The following is a 19,181-nucleotide window of genomic DNA, read 5'->3' as shown; positions in this document are numbered from 1 at the left end:
ACTGTGAACCAGTCTACCCCCATTTACTGACTTTCCTCTAGATTCTCTCTGACAACCTCCTTTTCCCTGTCCCCATGGCGCCTTTCCTGCCCCCCAGCCCATCCGCCTTCCTGCCCTGTCACCCCCACTGACCCCTCTCCTGTTCTCCACCGCCTCAGCATCTCGCTCCACTGTCCCCTCGGGGCCTGTCCTGGTGTCACTCCCAGGAGCTCACACCTCATGTGACCATCCAAGTACCTTTCCTGAACCAGGGACTCCCTGGAGAAAGGTAAAGTCTAAAATTTCAAGGAACTAGAAAAACCAGGCTCTCTGTATTGTTTTTCCTTTTATTTTTAAAAAGACAAATATATCACACTATCAAACTAACAACCACCTCAGATGTGCAGATGATAGCACCATAATGATAGAAAGTGAAGAACTAAAGAGCCTACTGATGAAGGTAAAAGAGGAGAGTGAAGAGCTGGCTTAAAATTCAACATTCAAAAATCTAAGATCATGGCATTCCAGTCCCTTCACTTCACGGCAAATAGAGGGGAAAACAATGCAAACAGTGACTTTATTTTCTTGGGCTCCAAAATCACTGCGGACAGTGACTACAGCCATGAAATTAAAAGATGTTTGCTCCTTGAAAGAAAAGCTATGACCAACCTAGACAGCATATTAAAAAACAGACATTACTTTGCCAACAAAGGTCCATATACTCAAACCTACGGTTTTTCCAGTAGTCATGTACGGTTGTGAGAGATGGACCAAAAAGAAGGCTGAGCACCAAAGAACTGATACTTTCAAACTGTGGTGCTAGAGAAAGACTCTTCAGAATCCCTTGAAGAGCAAGGAAATCAAACCAGTCCATCCTAAAGAAATTCAACCCTAAATATTCATTGAAAGGACTGATGCTGAAGCTGAAGCTGAAGCTCCAATACTTTGGCCACCTAATGCAAGGAGGCGACTTATGGAAAAGACCCTGATGCTCAGAAACTCAGGGCAGGAGAAGGGGACGACAGAGGATGAGATGGTTGGATGACACCACCAACTCAATAGACATGAGTTTGAGCAAGCTCCAGGAGATGGTGAAGGACAGAGAAGCCTAGCGTGCTGCAGTCCATGGGGTGGCAAAGAGTCGGTCACGACTCAGGGACTGAACAACAACAATAATAAAACTGTCACAGTGAACCAACTCGATTATTACTGTAATTTCCACTGATACTTTTACAAAAATTGAGTAGAGAGAATCAGGTCCAATCTTACAGAATTAAGTAGGTGGTATGAAAAGTGAAAGTGAAGTCGCTCAGTTGTGTCCAACTCTTTGCAATCCCTGGTAGGCCAGGCTCCTCCGTCCATGGGATTTTTCAGGCAAGAGTACTGGAGTGGGTTGCCATTTCCTTCTCCAAGGGATCTTCCCAACCCAGGGATTGAACCCAGGTCTCCTGAACTGTAGGCAGACACTTTACCATCTGAGCCACCAGGGAAGTAGGTGGTATATTCATCTCTATATCTGCACCCTGGAAGCTAGGGTTAGGACTTGTTCTGGGAAACTGCTATGAGGAGGGAGAGTCAGTGGGGAAGAATACATGAAGTGCCAACACCAAGGACAAGGCTTGGTCTCAGTGAAAACCTAGAATCCAGGCACTATTGGACCATAAAAGCAAATGCACAAGATAACAGGCTGTAAGTAAAGCTAACTGTAACTAAAATCTAGTAAAATTTTTAAAAGACAACAGACATTAATTCCACCGAACTAGAATTAATAACTGCTAACAAGGAGGCTCAGTTCAGTTCAGTCACTCAGTCCTGTTCAACTCTTTGTGACCCCATGAACCACAGCACGCCAGGCCTCCCTGTCCATCACCAACTCCCGAGTCTACCCAAACCCATATCCATTGAGTTGGTGATGCCATCCAACCATCTCATCCTCTGTCGTCCCCTTCTCTTCCCACCCTCAATCTTTTCCAGCATCAGGGTCTTTTCAAACGAGTCAGCTCTTTGCATCAGGTGGCCAACGTATTGGAGTTTCAGCTTCAACATCAGTCCTTCCAGTGAACACCCAGGACTGATCTCCTTTAGGATGAGCTGGTTGGATCTCCTTGCAGTCCAAGGGACTCTCAAGGGTCTTCTCCAATACCACAGTTCAAAAGCATCAATTCTTCAGCACTCAGCTCAGCTCACGGGGGCTACATACAATTATTTAATAAGTACCTTTTCCAGTATAAATTCTCAATGTCATTTAAATGTTAAAGCAGAATCCTAGGATTTCAGGTTTCCAAAGTCATCCTGAAATATGTTGACATATTTACTCTCTACACATTATTCTACCAAAGCAGCAACTCTCTGGTCTTAAGCTTTGCTAAAAATTACCTGAACAATCAGAATAGAATTCTTCCCCCAAATTCTACTTAGAGCAATTAGCCCTCTAACAACTTAAGCCAACTAACTTGTGATGGAATTTAAGTGAAGAGGCACCCAGCTCTTAGAATACAGCACCAGAGAAAAAAGAAGACAGCAAGGACAAGAGGGTTACATCAAGTGAAGAAATAGAAGTGTTTCCAAATATTTGCAAAATGTGGCTGAAACGATTAGGGGAAAATGGAAAGCACTTCTGATAAAATGCCACAAGGCTCAAATTAAAATCCACCCACATGATTGTTTTAGGAAGCAGAACTTATTGAACACTATTGTCCAAAAGATAATCTGTGTTTCTAAAGGTGAACTTCAGTTAAAATGGAAGGTCAGGGTAACTCAACCTACTGTATTTTTAGCTTTTAATGCACCAGAAATTTTCAGATAAAGCTCTCAATGGGCAATTTTACTAAAGAGCAAAATTTAAAAGGATGAGAATGAAGAAAAAAGTATGTCCAAAAGTAGGCACAGGAAGTTTATAACAGTATGCAGCTAGAGCCTTTTTAAGATTTAGATACTTTGCTAGGTTCCTAGTAAAAGTATATATTTATTAATAAATTAGTACCATTTTAAAACAAATTCATATATAAGTACAAATTACTATGTTTTAAACCTATAGCTATAAACACATGGAAAACTGAGTATCTCTTCTGCTAATATTTGTTAAAATATTCAACATGAATTCAAATCTCCAGCTTCAGACCCTGGCTCTCAGTGTTCATTCTGAATCAAGGACAAAAACTCAATCTGTTTTCATACCTTGCATACAAAACAGCTCAATTTGCCAAAAATCACTAAGTCAAATGTTCGACTGCTCTGTGAGCTCTGATTAGAGAATTAGTATCACTCAGGTCACAGTGTTCTACCTGATTTTTCAAGTTTTTCCCATGAACAGTCAATATCAGGGTTGAATGTTCCCAGGTTTGAATGTCACTCTCAGTTCTGACTGTAATGCTGACAAAACCAGAAATGTGATTCAGGAGTGTTTGTACATGAAGGGTGCAGAGACTCTGCCTGCTGTGAAAACGCCAACAGTGCAGCGGGCACCACAGCTTCCCTCTGGAGAGTCCACTTCAGGGACCCAGAGCGACGGGTCCCAGAGGAGCGTCTACTGGGAAGTGGGGGCGGGGGCAGGCCCGCTGCCCCTCCCCAGGCAGGAGCAGGTACTGGTCCAGTGACGCCTGTGACTGAGCAGAGAGACCTGCGAGGGCAGCGGCAACGAGATTCCCACCCACAGCCCGGAAGTCGCCCCAGAGCCTCCTCACCACAACTGCCTCACCGTCAGGGTGGCTCTGCTGCAATTTATGAACAAATGCAGCCGTAAGTCTGGGGTCCAAGCCTGAGGACTGAGCAAAGCGAGTTGCGGGAAAGAAACCAGAGAGCAGGTGAGTTCAGCATATCAATTAAAAAAAAAAAAAAGTACACTTTAGTCCCAGACAGGCATAGGGAAACGGTTCTACAGATGCCCAGTTAAAAAAGAAATGGTTTGTTTTACTGGACTCACAGTAGTCATTCATCAAGTATGTGCCGCAGCATCATCCAGCGTACTAGTTATCAGCAAGACTGCAACCGATGAGTTCAAGTAGAAACAGGAAGTTGCTAAAAAGATCTAGGCTCTGAATGCAGCCTGCCTGGCAGTGGATGATGAATAAGGCCCAGTTACGTCCAACACTGGCTCCCGGGAGAAGCCACTGCTCTGTTTCCAGGCACAGACTCATGGTGTGCCCTGGACCACCTCCCCCCACGGCTCTGGAGGGGCTGCTGGTGATCCTCTCATCACCCAGCTGCTGCTCCTGCCTCACCCTCAGCAGGCGGGCTCTCCTTGGTGCCTATTTGGCAACGGGGACAAACGCATCAAATGCCCACACCCGAGCTTCAGGAAGAGCTGGGAAGTTGGGTCTCTGACATTCTCCACCTATGTAAGAAGAGGAAGGCTCTGTCCTCACAGGAGAAAGAGAGGGTCTGCATGTGCAGACATTCCCTAGGAAACTAGAAAGAGTGAGAGTGAAAGTCGCTCAGTCGTGTCCGACTCGTTAAGACCCCACGGACTATACAGTCCATGGGATTCTCCAGGCCAGAACACTGGAGTGGGCAGACTTTCCCTTCTCCAGGGGGATCCTCCCAACCCAGGAATCAAACCCAGGTCTCTCACACTGCAGGCGGATTCTTTACCAGCTAAGCCACCAGGGAAGCCCAAGAATACTGGAGAGGGTAGCCTATCCCTTATCCAGGGGATTTGCCCGATGCAGGAGTTGAACCGGGGTCTTCTGCATTGCAGGCGGATTCTTTACCAACTGAGCTCTGAGGGAAGCCCTAGGAAACAAAATGTGGGGCCAGAATCAGTGCCAGGAGAAGCACCGCGACGACCCTCAACGGTGCTGGTGCACACAGCAAAGAGAGAGACTGCAGGGCAGAGGACAGGACCTGCTCTGAATAAAAGCACCACAGGAAGCTTTCGGAGCGACTACAGAGCACAGCTGTGGAGGATGCAGATTCCAGGGGCCAAGCCTGGATTAAAAGACTCAAGAATAGTGGTGATGATGATGACCATGAAAATACTAATGACGTGGGGACAAGTTTCCAAGCAGGACAGTGGCACGTGGAGCGCTGGATAAGCAGCACAGCCTCTGTGGCCACGGTGACTGCTGTCATCATCACTCATCCCAGGTCAAGACGCTCGGGAGCTCTGGTGCCTGAATTCCCAACGAATACGTACTGAGCCAGGCGTCAGAAATACAGACACAGTCTGCATACTCATGGGGCTTACAGTCTACAGGGAAGCAGCTGAGTCATCAAATGACCACGCAAATCCAGACATCATGACAAAGCAGAGCACGCAGCACTGGGACTGTGTAAGGAAATGTGACCGGGCGGGAGGCAGCCTGACAGAGTGTCCTGCTAGGGACACATGAGGAGTAGACTGTGTGACCGGGGGGAAGCGGCAGGGCTCAGATGCGGAGAGGCTCCCGACCACGTCAAGGGCGCCCACCCAATGCCAGGGCGGGCAGGAGGCAACAGCACCACACCCGTCCTCAGGAGCCAGCTCGGACACCAGGCGCTGCTGGCCGCCACCAGCACTGAAGAGGGGACCCCGAGGAGGAGGAGGCGATTCAGACTCAAAACGTCACGCCCCTGACTGCAAAGGCCTGAACGTCTGCACTCTGAAGATTCTGTACAGGCACTTGCTGGCTCCCCACCGACTTCAGTCCTGTCCTCCACCGACTCAGAATGACTTCTGAACCACAAAACTAAAAAGGATATATCAAAGACAGAAAAGACCAAGAGACAGGATCCAGGATAACCTCCCTCGTTTCTGGTTGAGGAAATGATGCTATCCTTAGTGACAAAAGCGGCCAAAGTCCAGGCCCAGATTTCCAATCCAGGGCTCTTCCCACAGCTCCTCTACACCTCAGAAAACACCGTGCCCTTAACCTGCCCAAGAACCAAAACTGTATTAACTCGCTGAGAAAGCCGGCTCCTTTCTCACCTCGACATAAATAACACTAATGTGCAATGTGACAAACCAGAGACATAGAGCAGCACACAGCAGGGAATGCTGGGCGACCTTTGTCTAATACCTGCCCGCTGTCCTCCCAAATAATTAAATTTTGATTAACTGAAATTTCCACTGATTTGTTAAAGATTCCGCTTTCAAGAGGAATCAGATTATAAGCAAAGAAAGGGTGTCAGAGATTTTTTTGTTAGAAAAAATAATTAGAGGGAATAAAATCCTGCACCGCATGCCAGCTGACCCTTGTACACTAACTCCATTACAGGGAGAAGTCATGGGCAAGATGGTCGCACTGGAAAGCAAGGGTCTTTTAAGTGCAAAGGAAACACCCTCCAACACTGAGGGCCCAAAACTGGGTCACAGAGAAAACAACTAGGACAGTGAACCCCTTACATGACTCTGCATCAGGCTGGGCCCGACACACGAAAGGGTCACTTACAATTTGGACAACTGCTAACCAAGAGGCTAACTAGTTCCATGTTTCTAATACCAATTAAGGCCTTTCATTTTCTGTCAAATAGGATAAACCATTGGTGCAAAATCATAACATTAATTCAAAGACTTTAGGACAAAAGTTTGGTGAATCCAACACCATCTTCAAATGGACAGAACTAAGAATGCTAACAAATGAGTTGTTCTGAAAGACCACAACTCTTTTTTCTTCACTGATTTTGATAAAGAGACATTTCTACAACATTCATCTTTTCATACTTCCAGAAGCTTTAGCTTCATTTTTTGCCACATTCTTTGCTCATTTTCACCAAATGATCACAAACAATCTAAGTTTATCCAGTGCTACAGAGTGAACTATCTCCCCAAATTCAAGCTTTGTAGCTGTAATGCCCAACCTAGCGCATCTGGAAACAGGATGTTTGGAGGTAATTAAGCTAGAGGAAGTTCTATGGAAAGAGCCCTAACCCAACAGGACTGACAGACCATGCAAGAAGAGAGACTGTCTATCTCCCTACCCGACCCCTAGCCAGGAAAGGGGGCCCTTGTCAGGAAGCTAACTGGCCAACACTTGATCTTGGCCTTCCTACCCTCCAGGTCTGTGAGCATTAACCTTCGTTGTTTAAGTTGCCTCATCTGAGGTGTGTTGTCAGGGCAACCTAAGCTTAGGAAGACATCGAGGTTCCGCCATTGACTCACTAGGGGGGAGACAATGGAATCATCATCTTTACCACCATCGAGACCACTAACATGCAGATGGGTAGGTGTGTCAGTCAGATTTTCACAAATATCTCATTTAAACTCTTTTGCTGTTACTATTCTTACACTGAAGCAAAAGAAACAGTAAAGAGTCCTTGAAGTGGAAGACAGGGATCTGAGGCCACCCATTTTGAGCCCAGAGCCCAAGTTTTTAAACACTACGCTATAGCTTCTCTTTCATGTCAGGCTGCTTTACTCTCTAATGTTTTAATTCCTGAGGTAACTTTTCTTATTATCCAGGTACTCAGTGCAGTACTCAGTCATGTCCGACTCTTTGTGACCCCATGGACTGCAGCACGCCAGGCCTCCCTGTCCATCAGCAACTCCCGGATCTAACTCAAACTCACGTCCATTGAGTCAATGATGCCATCCAACCATCTCATCCTCTGTCATCCCCTTCTCTGGCCTTCAATCTTTTCCCAGCCTCAGGGTCTTTTCAAATGAGTAAGCTCTTCACATCAGGTAGCCAAAGTATTGGTTTCAGCTTCAGCAACAGTCCTTCCAATGTATATTCAGGACTGATTTTCAAGATTGACTGGTTGGATCTCCTTGCAGTTAAGGGACTCTCAAGAGTCTTCTCCAACACCACAGTTCAAAAGCATCAATTCTTCAGCACTCAGCTTTCTTTATGGTCCAACTCTCATGTCCATACATGACCACTGGAAAAACCATAGCCTTGACTAGATGGACCTTTGTCGGCAAAGTAATGTCCCTGCCTTTTAATATGCTGTCCAGGTTTGTCCTAACTTTTCTTCCGAGGAGTAAGTGTCTTTTAATTTCATGGCTGCAGTCACCATCTGCAGTGATTTTGGAGCCCAAGAAAATAAAGTCTGTCACTGTTTCCATTGTTTACCCATCTATTTGCCATGAAGTCATGGGACCAGATGTCTTGATCTTCACTGTTTCAATGTTGAGTTTTAAGCCAGCGTTTTCACTCTTCTCTTTCACTTTCATCAAGAGGCTGTTCACTTTCTGCCATAAGGGTGGTGTCATCTGCATATCTGAGGTTATTGATGTTTCTCCTGGCAGTCTTGATTCCAGCTTGTGCTTCATCCGGCCTGGCATTTTCCATGATGTACTCTGCATATAAGTTAAATAAACAGGGTGACAATATACAGCCTTGATGTACTCCTTTCCCAATTTGGAACCAGTCCGTTTTTCCATATCTGGTTCTGTTGCTTCTTGACCTGCATACAGATTTCTAAGGAGGCAGGTCAGGTGGTCTGGTATTCCCATCTCTTGAAGAAGTGTCCACAGTTTGTTGTGATCCACACAGTCAAAGGATTTGGCCTAATCAATAAAGCAGAAGTAGATGTTTTTCTGGAACTCTCTTGCTTTTCTGATGATCCAGCGGATGCTGGCAATTTGATCTCTGGTTCCTCAGCCTTTTCCGAATCCAGCTTGAACACCTGGAAGTTCTTGGTTCACATACTGTTGAAGCCTGGCTTGGAGAATTTTGAGCATTACTTTGCTAGCGTGTGAGATGAGTGTAACTGTGCGGTAGTTTAAGCATTCTTTGGCATTGCCTTTCTTTGGGATTGGAATGAAAACTGACCTTTTCCAGTCCTGTGGCCACTGCTGAGTTTTCCAAACGTGCTGACATATTGAGGGCAGCACTTTCACAGAACCATCTTTTAGGATTTGAAACAGCTCAACTGGAATGCCATCACCTCTACCAGATTTGTTCATAGTGATGCTTCCTCAGGCCCACTTGACTTTGTACTCCAGGATGTCTGGCTGAATGTGAGTGATCACACCTTCTTGGTTATTGGGTCCTGAAGATCTTTTTTGTATAGTTCTTTCGTGTAATCTTGCCACCTCTTCTTAGTATCTTCTGCTTCTGTTAGGTCCATACCATTTCTGTCCTTTATTGTGCCTATCTTTGCATGAAATATTCCCTTGGTATCTCTAATTTTCTTGACGAGATCTCTGGTCTTTCCCATTCTATTGTTTTCCTCTATTCCTCTGCATTGATCACTGATTCCAGGTACTAGTCTATGTAAATTTGTTTTAATGCTATTACTTTCATGTACAAAAGGGAACTCCAGAACTGGGTGATCCAATTCTATGAAGAGAGAAGGATGGGCATTTACTGTGTCTGACATAGACCAGCATTTATATACACAAGCTCTTTTTGCATGAATTCCCTATTATCTTCTTAAAGGCCTGTACCATCAAAATTCACCAAAGGTAGCTAAAGATGGCTTCCCTGGTAGCTCAATGGTAGAGATTCTGCCTGCCAAGCAGGAGCAGCAGGTTTGATCCCTGGATCAGGCGGGTCCCCTGGAGAAGGAAATGGCAACCCACTCCAGGATTCTTCCCTGGAAAATCCCAGGACAGAGGAACCTGGCAGGCTACAGTCCATTGGGTTGCAAAGAGCTGGACATAAACTAGCAACCAAACAGCAGCAGCAGCAAGAGAACCACATGAGCACATCCTGATCTCCAGCATTCCTCCTCTCTTGCAGGCTGATTTCCCCTGAACTTACTGTGGATTCCAGCTATGGGGCATGCTAGGTGCTCTGCTCACCACTCAGGCCCTCAGAAACAGTGAAGCCACACCTGCACAACCACCAGAAGCTTCTGTGGTCAGAACCTATCAAAGCGAGAATGGTTTAGGATAGTTTGGCACTAACTGAGCACCCTTGATCAGGGTCTACCCAACTCAGTGAGACCAGCAGAGAAGGAGCAAGCAGTCAAAGCAGGAAGAGCATCTGCTCCTCTGACAGCAGAACAAGGAGACCATCGGGATCAGGGCTCATCTTCCCATCAGGCCGGCAGAGCTCACCCACAGGGGTTCCATGTTTCATGCAACATTCTGCTGGCTTTACTTCCCAGAAGCTATCCTCAAAACCACACCCAACCTGAGCCTTCTCTGCTCTTCCCACTACGCCATGCTGCTATGCTAGCCCTGACTTTCCCCTCTCTTTCGCGGATCATATCATCCTTAAATACTGATTTTCAACCTTCCTGAGATGAGGGACTCCAGGCATTCTTGAGTGAAATCCTGCTGCAGCGACGTACATTTTTCTTATCTGTGTCATTAATCAATAAAGGTGCTGATGAGAAGTCACTCACTATTATGAGCCCCTCAGCTGAGCTGGAGCATCGCTCAGGTAAAACTCAGAATAGGAAGCCGTTAGGCTTCATAAAACTGATTTTACCCCAATAAAATTTAGCTAAGGAGTCCTTCTGCATTTTTCACAGAGAAAATCCAAGAACAAGGAAAGCACAGCTTAGAAGCAGTCTCATAAATTAATATTACTTTTGCAATAAATCAAACCCACAGAGAGATTTCAGAAATTATATCTAGAAGTCAACCTTAAAGTTCAATTTAAAGGCACTAAAAAAACAGAAAAGTAAAATCAAACTGACAGCCATAAGCCAGGCCTAATCAAACACCTAAATCAGTTAACTCTTAAAAGACACCTTTTAAAATGACAGAGGTGTAAAATCCAACAGATATAATATTTAACCTCATTAAGAAGACAAACTTAAGAAGCATTACAGAATAATACCGTGGTCGTTTCCACAAGCCATTGTGGCCTGTGAAATCACAGAGACTGTTCGATTCTCAAAGGAGAAGCTTACTGAGACTTGGGTATATTCCAAAGTACTTGAGAAGGCTCTGCAAAGGTCTGCCATAAACCATCACTAAACTAAACACACCAACAAATTTAACATGTTCCTAACTTATCTACTGGCAGCAAGTGACCAGCAGTAGAAAATTTTTCTAGACTCATCCTCCCTCTGATATCTAACAAGCTACTTTTACCTCTGCATGCATGCGTGCTAAGTCACTTTCAGTCCAGTTCAGTTCAGTTCAGTTCAGTCGCTCAGTCGTGTCTGACTCTTTGCAACCCCATGAATCGCAGCACGCCCGGCCTCCCTGTCCATCACCAACTCCGGGAGTTCACTCAGACTCACGTCCATCGAGTCAGTGATGCCATTTTCAGTCATGTCTAACTCTTTGCAACCCCATGGACTGTAGCCCACCAGGATCCTTTGTCCATGGGATTCTCCAGGCAAGAATACTGGAGTGGGTTGCCATTTCCTTCTCTAGGGGATCTTCCCAACCAAGGATCAAACCCTGTCTTTTGCACCTCCTACACCGGCAGGCAGGTTCTTTACCACTAGCGCCAACTTGGAAGCCCCTATACAGAACGAAATTTACTTTTTCTTTGAACGTAAATTTGAGAAACAGAGCCCCCCAGACAGGTTAAAGACCACCACCAAAGCCATTTGCTGACATATGTTACCATCACCACCACATGGCATCAAATGCACTAAAGAAGCAGGGAGAACAGGCAGCAACACCTCCACACACGCATGAGGGAGAGGAAGTCTCCATGCCCCACACTCCCTCCTCCGCCCTGTTCGCCTGCAAGACCATTAACTTTGTGTCAACTTGGTTGGGCTAGATGCCCAGCTGTTTGGTCAAACACTGATCTAGATGTGGCTGTTGCTAGTATTTTGTAGATGTGATCAATGTTTACAACCAGTGACTTTATAGAGGTTACCCCCTGCTAACCGGGATGGGCCTCGTTCAGTCAGTTGAAGGCCTTAAGAGCAAAAACCAAGGTTCCTGATAACAGAGCATTTTGCCTCAAGACTGTAATCTAGAACTCCTGCCAATGTCCAGTATAACAGCCTGCCCTACATAGTTCAGACTCAAAATGACAACTTCAATTCTCACCAGAGATTCCAGCCGGCCAGCTGACTGATCCACCCACAGATTTCAGACCTCACAGCCTCCCAGTCTGTGAACCAATGCCTTAAACTTTTATCTTCTATCAGGTCTGTTTGTCTGGAAAATTCAGCCTGATACACCCTGTTTTAAGTTATAGGCTCAGGAAATACTAAAATTTGGAAACTCAGTAAAGTAGAAAATCAAACAAAAGAAAATATCAACAATAAAAAGTCTCATAGTTTTTCCCCCAACATAGGCTACACTTTAAACCCCTGTCCTCCTTTTAGGGTCTTATTAAAATCATCATTTTAAACCAGAACAAATGAAACTTAACTATAGTGTAACAACTGTTTTTGAGTCATTTTGTCCAGTTGAAAGAACACAGTGTATACTGAAAGGTTACACTGGGTGTCACTAAAAAGACACTTGCATCCATTCAGAGATCTCATCTGCTGTGCAGTGACCCCACAGCTCCTGCGGGCCTCAGCAGGAGGTTCAGGCTCACGGCATATCATCAGCTGCAGTCAGGCCGGGGGTGAGTGTCCTGGTCACCAGAGGACCCGCCTGGGGCTGGAGACCTGTGTGAAGACGGATCTCTCATACTGGCTTGTGGCACCACACTTCCACACATGGACCTTTCCAGAGACTGTGTGGGTGTGTTCACGACACGGCGGCTGGCTTCTCACAACATGAGCAATGGGGGCTGAGAACAAGGAGTCTGGCACCACGCGGGCATGAGTGTGTGCTGGCAGCCACACACCAGCACCCCCACCCCCCTGCTATCTGCGGGGCACACGTTACCTTTGGAAGGGAACAGTATCAAAAAGCTTTCAAGAACATCATGAGGTAAGAAACTACTCTTGCTGTGATCCTTGCCAGTCTAGCTTTTACTGGTCTTTGCCTCTCTTTTCTCAGCTTTACCCTTACTGTTGGGATTGAGAATTAGTTTGTCTCTTTCTATCTTACAAAGTTCAAAATGTGTAGACTCTCTACAGACATTTTTCTATGCCTGTTTGGGAACTGGACACTTCATCTCGTGTAGCCAGCCGAGCCACACACCAAGGGCTTTCTGTGTTGTTTTCTGTCTTCTCCGGCGGGCACGGGTTCACTCGGGCCATGGTCTCACACAAGCCTCTCACCTTCTTGAGCTCAGGCAAACCTGAGGCCACCAGCAAGACACTGGGCTAACTGCCCTGTTCCCAGTGCAGCGGGTCACTCTCTGTGGAGGAGGCACTGGAGGAGACCATGGAGCTCTGAATGTCCCTGACGGACTATTCAACAGGCAGAGGGGTATCTCTCAGACAGTCTGCAGGGCTGGCAGGCCTACTGCAGTGGGACCATTCAGCTTAGTTACACACCTAGCTGACTTACCACTGCAATAAGAACCCATCATTTGTGAAAAAGATCAGGTATGAGAGCATTCTGGATTCTCTTCAGAAGGAAATTCTTGAACTGGGGCTAACAAGGCCCACCTAAAAAGAGCATTTTATCCAATCCTTAATCTCACAACTGATTCTTTTCAATTAATTATCTAATTCCTTTGAAGTAATCCTACACTGAAACATCTCCACTAATGGGGCAGAACGTAAAGGGAAGGGAGTGACATTCACTGACTCTTCCTGAGGGCTGAGTGCTACACTAACTACTTGATAAGTCACTCAATTTAACCCTCACATCAAAACTAAGGTAGGCATTATTACCTTCCTTTTATAGATGAAGAAACCCTGCTAAGGAATCCCCAAATCCCCACCCCAAATCACACAACTAGTGGAGTTAACACTCAAGCCCAGGTTTTCTTAACTCTAAATTTCATGGTGTAAAGTTAGCTCTTGCTGGTAGTAACACAGTCAAATGTCAATGACCAATTGCACACAGAGTTCACGGTAAGTAGAAGGTAAGGGCTGAGTCAAAGCCTGTTTCAGGCTGCAGGTCTACATTACACTTCTCACTCTGGCATCAAAGCATAAGGAGCCTGAACTTCCCATCTGGAAAGAATCCAAGTCAAATCACACAAACAACACCTACGGCTTCTGCCCGGAGCTGGCATATATCACATCTGCACGTGCTCCATGTCACATGGAAGCCCTGCCAGCGGGGAGAGAGCACACTTTGCCTCCGAGGAGTTTGTGGAAGTCATCTTGCCAAGGACATGGACTATCTCCCAGGAGAAACGGAACCCGTGTGGCAAGAATGGCATTGTAACAGGTATACTATCATGTAAGAATCAAATCGCCAGTCTATGTCCGATGCAGGATACAGCATGCTTGGGGCTGGTGCACGGTGATGACCCAGAGAGATGTTATGGGGAGGGAGGTGGGAGGGGGGTTCATGTTTGGGAACGCATGTACACCCGTGGTGGATTCATGTCAATGTATGGCAAAACCAATACAGTATTGTAAAGTAAAATAAAGTAAAAAAAAAAAAAAAAAGAAACGTGACGTGAGTGGCTGAGAGCTAGAGGGGCCAACTGCAGTCGTTGTTAGTGCTTGTCCCCCAGATACCTGAAGCTCTCCTCCAAAGCACATGAGGGGGACCACGCAGTTTCACTGTCAATGCCATGCGGGGTAGGCAACTTGCTTCAGTCAGTGAAATATGAGCCAGAGTGATGCTACTTCTGGATAAAAGCTGGACAAGCTGAGGCACGCACGGGGACTTCACTTCTGACAATGCCTCAAGAAATGAGCATAGCTTGGATCCCTGAATGAGGAAAATATGGGACAGAGTTCCTAATCAATCCACGATGATCACAGGGCAGTAGGTAGATAACCTCTGTTAACACCACATGAGCTTGCCTATCTTGACTGATCCTCTGTGTCAATTAGATTCCTTCCCTGAGGAATGGAGAGCAAGAGAAAGAACTGGGGCACTGAGCAACTCGTGACAAACGCTACAGCTGGACCCATGATACTTCACGACAAGTCAAACTGAGTTGTAAGTAAGCGAAAGCTGTGAAAGACAAAAAGGAAAGACAAAGCAGGAGATGATGAAGACAGCACACAGTGACAGAATTTTAAAAATTGAGCCAACACAAAGCAACAGACACACCAGGAGAGACCACAGGGCTCATGGATGTGCTGGCAAGGGTCTCCAAACCCCAGTGCTGCCCCTTCCACACAGCCTTTGAGTCCCTTCAGGATGACTAAAGAATTACAAGTCCCTATTCTTCTTAAAAAGCCCAAGTAAGTCTTCAAAAAAAAAAAAAGTAGGACAAAATGAAACCTGTTAGATGTTCTAAGGAAATTATTCAGAAAAATTCTATAGTGAAGCTAATCACAGATTATGCACTTCCTAATATAATCATTAAAAATTTCCCTATATTAAGCTTATTTAAAGTAATGTTCACAGATAATCAGAAATAATATATACATACACTTACATAAGTTCATTAAATATCTCCTACTTAATATCATCTAGGTACTTTGCAGGAAAACAGAGAAGTAAGGCAAAAATAAGAGAAGATTTTCCTAGAATCAATGTGGTGAAACAAAAGAGAAAGAGAATGCACCTTCCTAAAGGTGAGGAGAGAAGCTGACTGCTTCCTAAGCTCATGCTGATCATGGACCACTGCCTGGAGAAAGCCTTAAGCACATGAAAGTACCCACTGTAATACTAGACTTAGCAGCAGAATTCAATTAACACTAGGTTGACTGATAATACAAACCTCCAGGGAAAGCATTTACTCTATAAAACATTTAGTACCTGCATTCATACTTCAGGCCCCGCACAAAAAGCTACTGGCCGTGACTATGTTGGTTGACTTTTAGGCCACATGCTGTGATTCCAGATCTAAGATCTGAATAGAAATTAATCTGTTACATGAGACATCCGATGGGGCTCTAAACAAGCCAAGCCTTTTATATCAAAACAGGAAGCACTTACTGAAAACCTACCAATGGTTGACACAATGCTAAGACTTTCCGTAAGAAAGAAACACAAAACATCAAAAAGTGTTTTCAGTAAATTCAAATAGTAAACTGACCAAGTGGATAACTATAAAAAAAATATGTTTCCAACAGATTCAGACAAGAGACAACCTAAAGAACTAATAACCAAAAAGCTGCAGCGGTTGTTTCAACTACAGTTTTTTACAATTTAGAATTCACAGTTGCTAACTTTCGGAAGGGAGATTCAAGGGACTAGATCTGATAGAGTGCCTGAAGAACTATGGAGGGAGGTTCATGACATTGTACAGGAGGCAGGGATCAAGACCATCCCCAAGAAAAAGAAATGCAAAAAGGCAAAATGGTTGTCTGAGGAGGACTTACAAATAGCTGAGAAAAGAAGTGAAACTAAAGGCAAAGGAGAATAGGAAAGATAAACACATCTGAATGCAGAGTTCAAAGAACAGCAAGGAGAGACAAGAAAGTTTTCCTCAGTGATCAATGCAAAAAATAGAGGAAAACAATAGAATGGGAAAGACCAGAGATCTCTTCAAGAAAATTAGAGATACCAAAGGAACACTTCATGCAAATATGGGCACAATAAAGGACAGAAATGGTATGGACCTAACAGAAGTAGAAGATATTAAGAAGAGGTGGCAAGAATACACAGAAAAACTACAAAAAAGATCTTCATGATGGTATGATCACTCACCTACAGCCAGACATGGAATGAGAAGTCAAGTGGACCTTAGAAAGCATCACTACAAACAAAGCTAGTGGAAGTGACGGAATTCCAGTTGAGCTATTTCAAATCCTAAAAGATGATTCCGTGAAAGTGCTGCCCTCAATATGTCAGTAAATTTGGAAAACTCAGCAATGGCCACAGGACTGGAAAAGGTCAGTTTTCATTCCAATCCCAAAGAAAGGGAATGCCAAAGAATACTCAAACTACCACACAATTGCGCTCATCTCACACGCTAGCAAAGTAATGCTCAAAATTCTCCAAGCCAGAATTCAACAGTACACGAACATCTACTTCTGCTTTATTGATTAGGCCAAATCCTTTGACTGTGTGGATCACAACAAACTGTGGACACTTCTTCAAGAGATGGGAATACCAGACCACCTGACCTGCCTCCTTAGAAATCTGTATGCAGGTCAAGAAGCAACAGAACCAGATATGGAAAAACGGACTGGTTCCAAATTGGGAAAGGAGTACATCAAGGCTGTATATTGTCACCCTGTTTATTTAACTTATATGCAGAGTACATCATGGAAAATGCCAGGCCGGATGAAGCACAAGCTGGAATCAAGACTGCCAGGAGAAACATCAATAACCTCAGATATGCAGATGACACCACCCTTATGGCAGAAAGTGAACAGCCTCTTGATGAAAGTGAAAGAGAAGAGTGAAAACGCTGGCTTAAAACTCAACATTGAAACAGTGAAGATCAAGACATCTGGTCCCATGACTTCATGGCAAATAGATGGGTAAACAATGGAAACAGTGACAGACTTTATTTTCTTGGGCTCCAAAATCACTGCAGATGGTGACTGCAGCCATGAAATTAAAAGACACTTGCTCCTCGGAAGAAAAGCTAGGACCAACCTAGACAGCATATTAAAAAGCAGAGACATCACTCTGCCAACAAAAGTCTGTCTAGTCAAAGCTACAGTTTTTCCAGTAGTCACATGGATTTGAGAGTGAAGAATTGATGCTTTTGAACTGTGATGTTGGAGAAGACTCCTGAGAGTCCGTTGGACCGCTAGGAGATTCAACCATTCCATCCTAAAGGAAATCAGTCCTGAATATTCATTGGAAGGACTGATGCTGAAGCGCCAATACTTTGGCCACCTGATGGGAAGAACTCATTCAGTGGAGAAGACCTGATGCTGGGAAAGATTAAAGGCAGGAGAAGCAGGGGACAGCACAGGATGAGATGGTTGGATGGCTTCACCAACTCAATGGACATGAGGTTGAGCAATTCCCTGTGATGGACAGGGAAGCCTGGCGTGCTGCCGCATGGGCTCGCAAAGAGTCTGACAGGACTGTGTGACTGAACTGAAATGAAGTTTTTGAAATATCACAATCTGTACATTGCCTATTACTTAAGTCTTGTTTTTGTGTTTAATTCAGCTAGGTGATAGACAGGAAAGTAACAAAACTTGCACTTAATTGATTTTTAATAGATTGGATAAATTTTCACCTTTTAGTGACAAGCTCTTCAGGATGACAAGCAATGTGACAGGCAAAAGAAAATGAAACAAAACTGAATTACCCTTGATATCAATCTTGTTCCATTGTGTAGTAAATCTGGTTTGGGAGTGACATATTCTGAATTTTACTATTCAAACACTAAATGAATCTGTTCTTCCACAGTGACAGATCTAGCACAGCCGTGATACATATCCTCATTTTAATTAACCTAATGGTCTATTCACTGATCATACTTGGAGGTCTATTTCATTACCCTAAATTAACATTTTCTTTCCATTAAAGTTACAGATAATAAAATAAAAAGCCACTGCTTCCGTGTGTGGTTCATAACACATTTAATCTATAGTACTCCTTTGTTTAGTGATTACAAGCATTTAAACGCTCTTTGAAAAGCACTTAGAGCTGCTAGCAGCCAGACGATTGACTTATTCCTCTGCCTGGAGCCGGGGGGGACCTGCACATTAGTAAGGAGACTGAAAATGCAGTATTTCCATAAACAAAAATATCTACTTGTCAGCTCAATGAAAGCAATCCTAACAAAGGTGTTGATTGATGTCATTTTAAAAGGTGTGATGGTTCTCCTTAAAGTAAATGGGTTTATATTTACATAAAATAATTGAATAGTCCTGACACATTTTGTCATTTTATTCTCCTTGCAATTAGAAGACTTAGTTTCTCAAATTAATAATTTTAATTGTTTGAGAGAACTGTTTAAAGCAAATGTTTGCCAATTTAATGAGAAATTATTTGATCATAATTCTTTGATACAAATTTAGCACCTAAAGCTAAGCTGTCAACCCTGAGAAATTAACATATATATTAGCTGATTATTGTTTACTTTTCCAAATTAATCCCTACTGATCAAAATGAAAACATAAACCTCAATTTGATTTAAAGATGGTTTAAAATATTTTTCCACATTATCCCAGGCTTATAATACAGATCCCCAAAACAGTCTGCTGTTAGGCAGGCATCCCTCGTCCCATCCAAACCCCACCCTATTTCAGAATTTACTCTCAGTATCAAGGTTAATGTCTGAAAGAAACCATAAGTATTAAGTAGACATTCTATTTTCATTACATGAAATTGTGAGACTCCTGTTGATTTGAAATTTTAGGTATGTAGGGAACAAGGTATAAAGAAGGTTGAGAAGTGCTTGCAAACGAGACTCTCAACCAGGGCTGAACATTCTTGCAAACGAGATGTTCTGCCCAGTGTAGGGAACTAGGTTTAAGGAAGGTTGAGAAGTGCTTGCAAACGAGACTCTCAACCTGAG

General features: G+C 44.2%; 1 protein-coding gene across 1 annotated transcript in view; it reads right to left on the bottom strand.

Moving 5' to 3' along the window:
• PRIM2 (DNA primase subunit 2) overlaps positions 1-19,181 on the bottom strand; it is a 302,144-nt gene that overhangs the window by 155,372 nt on the left and 127,591 nt on the right. The window lies entirely within an intron of this gene.

Source organism: Budorcas taxicolor, chromosome 11 (assembly GCF_023091745.1).
Source record: "Budorcas taxicolor isolate Tak-1 chromosome 11, Takin1.1, whole genome shotgun sequence".
In the NCBI taxonomy this organism is placed as follows: domain Eukaryota; kingdom Metazoa; phylum Chordata; class Mammalia; order Artiodactyla; family Bovidae; genus Budorcas; species Budorcas taxicolor.
Note: the sequence above shows the minus strand (reverse complement) of the source record. Positions and strands in the feature narration are given on the sequence as shown.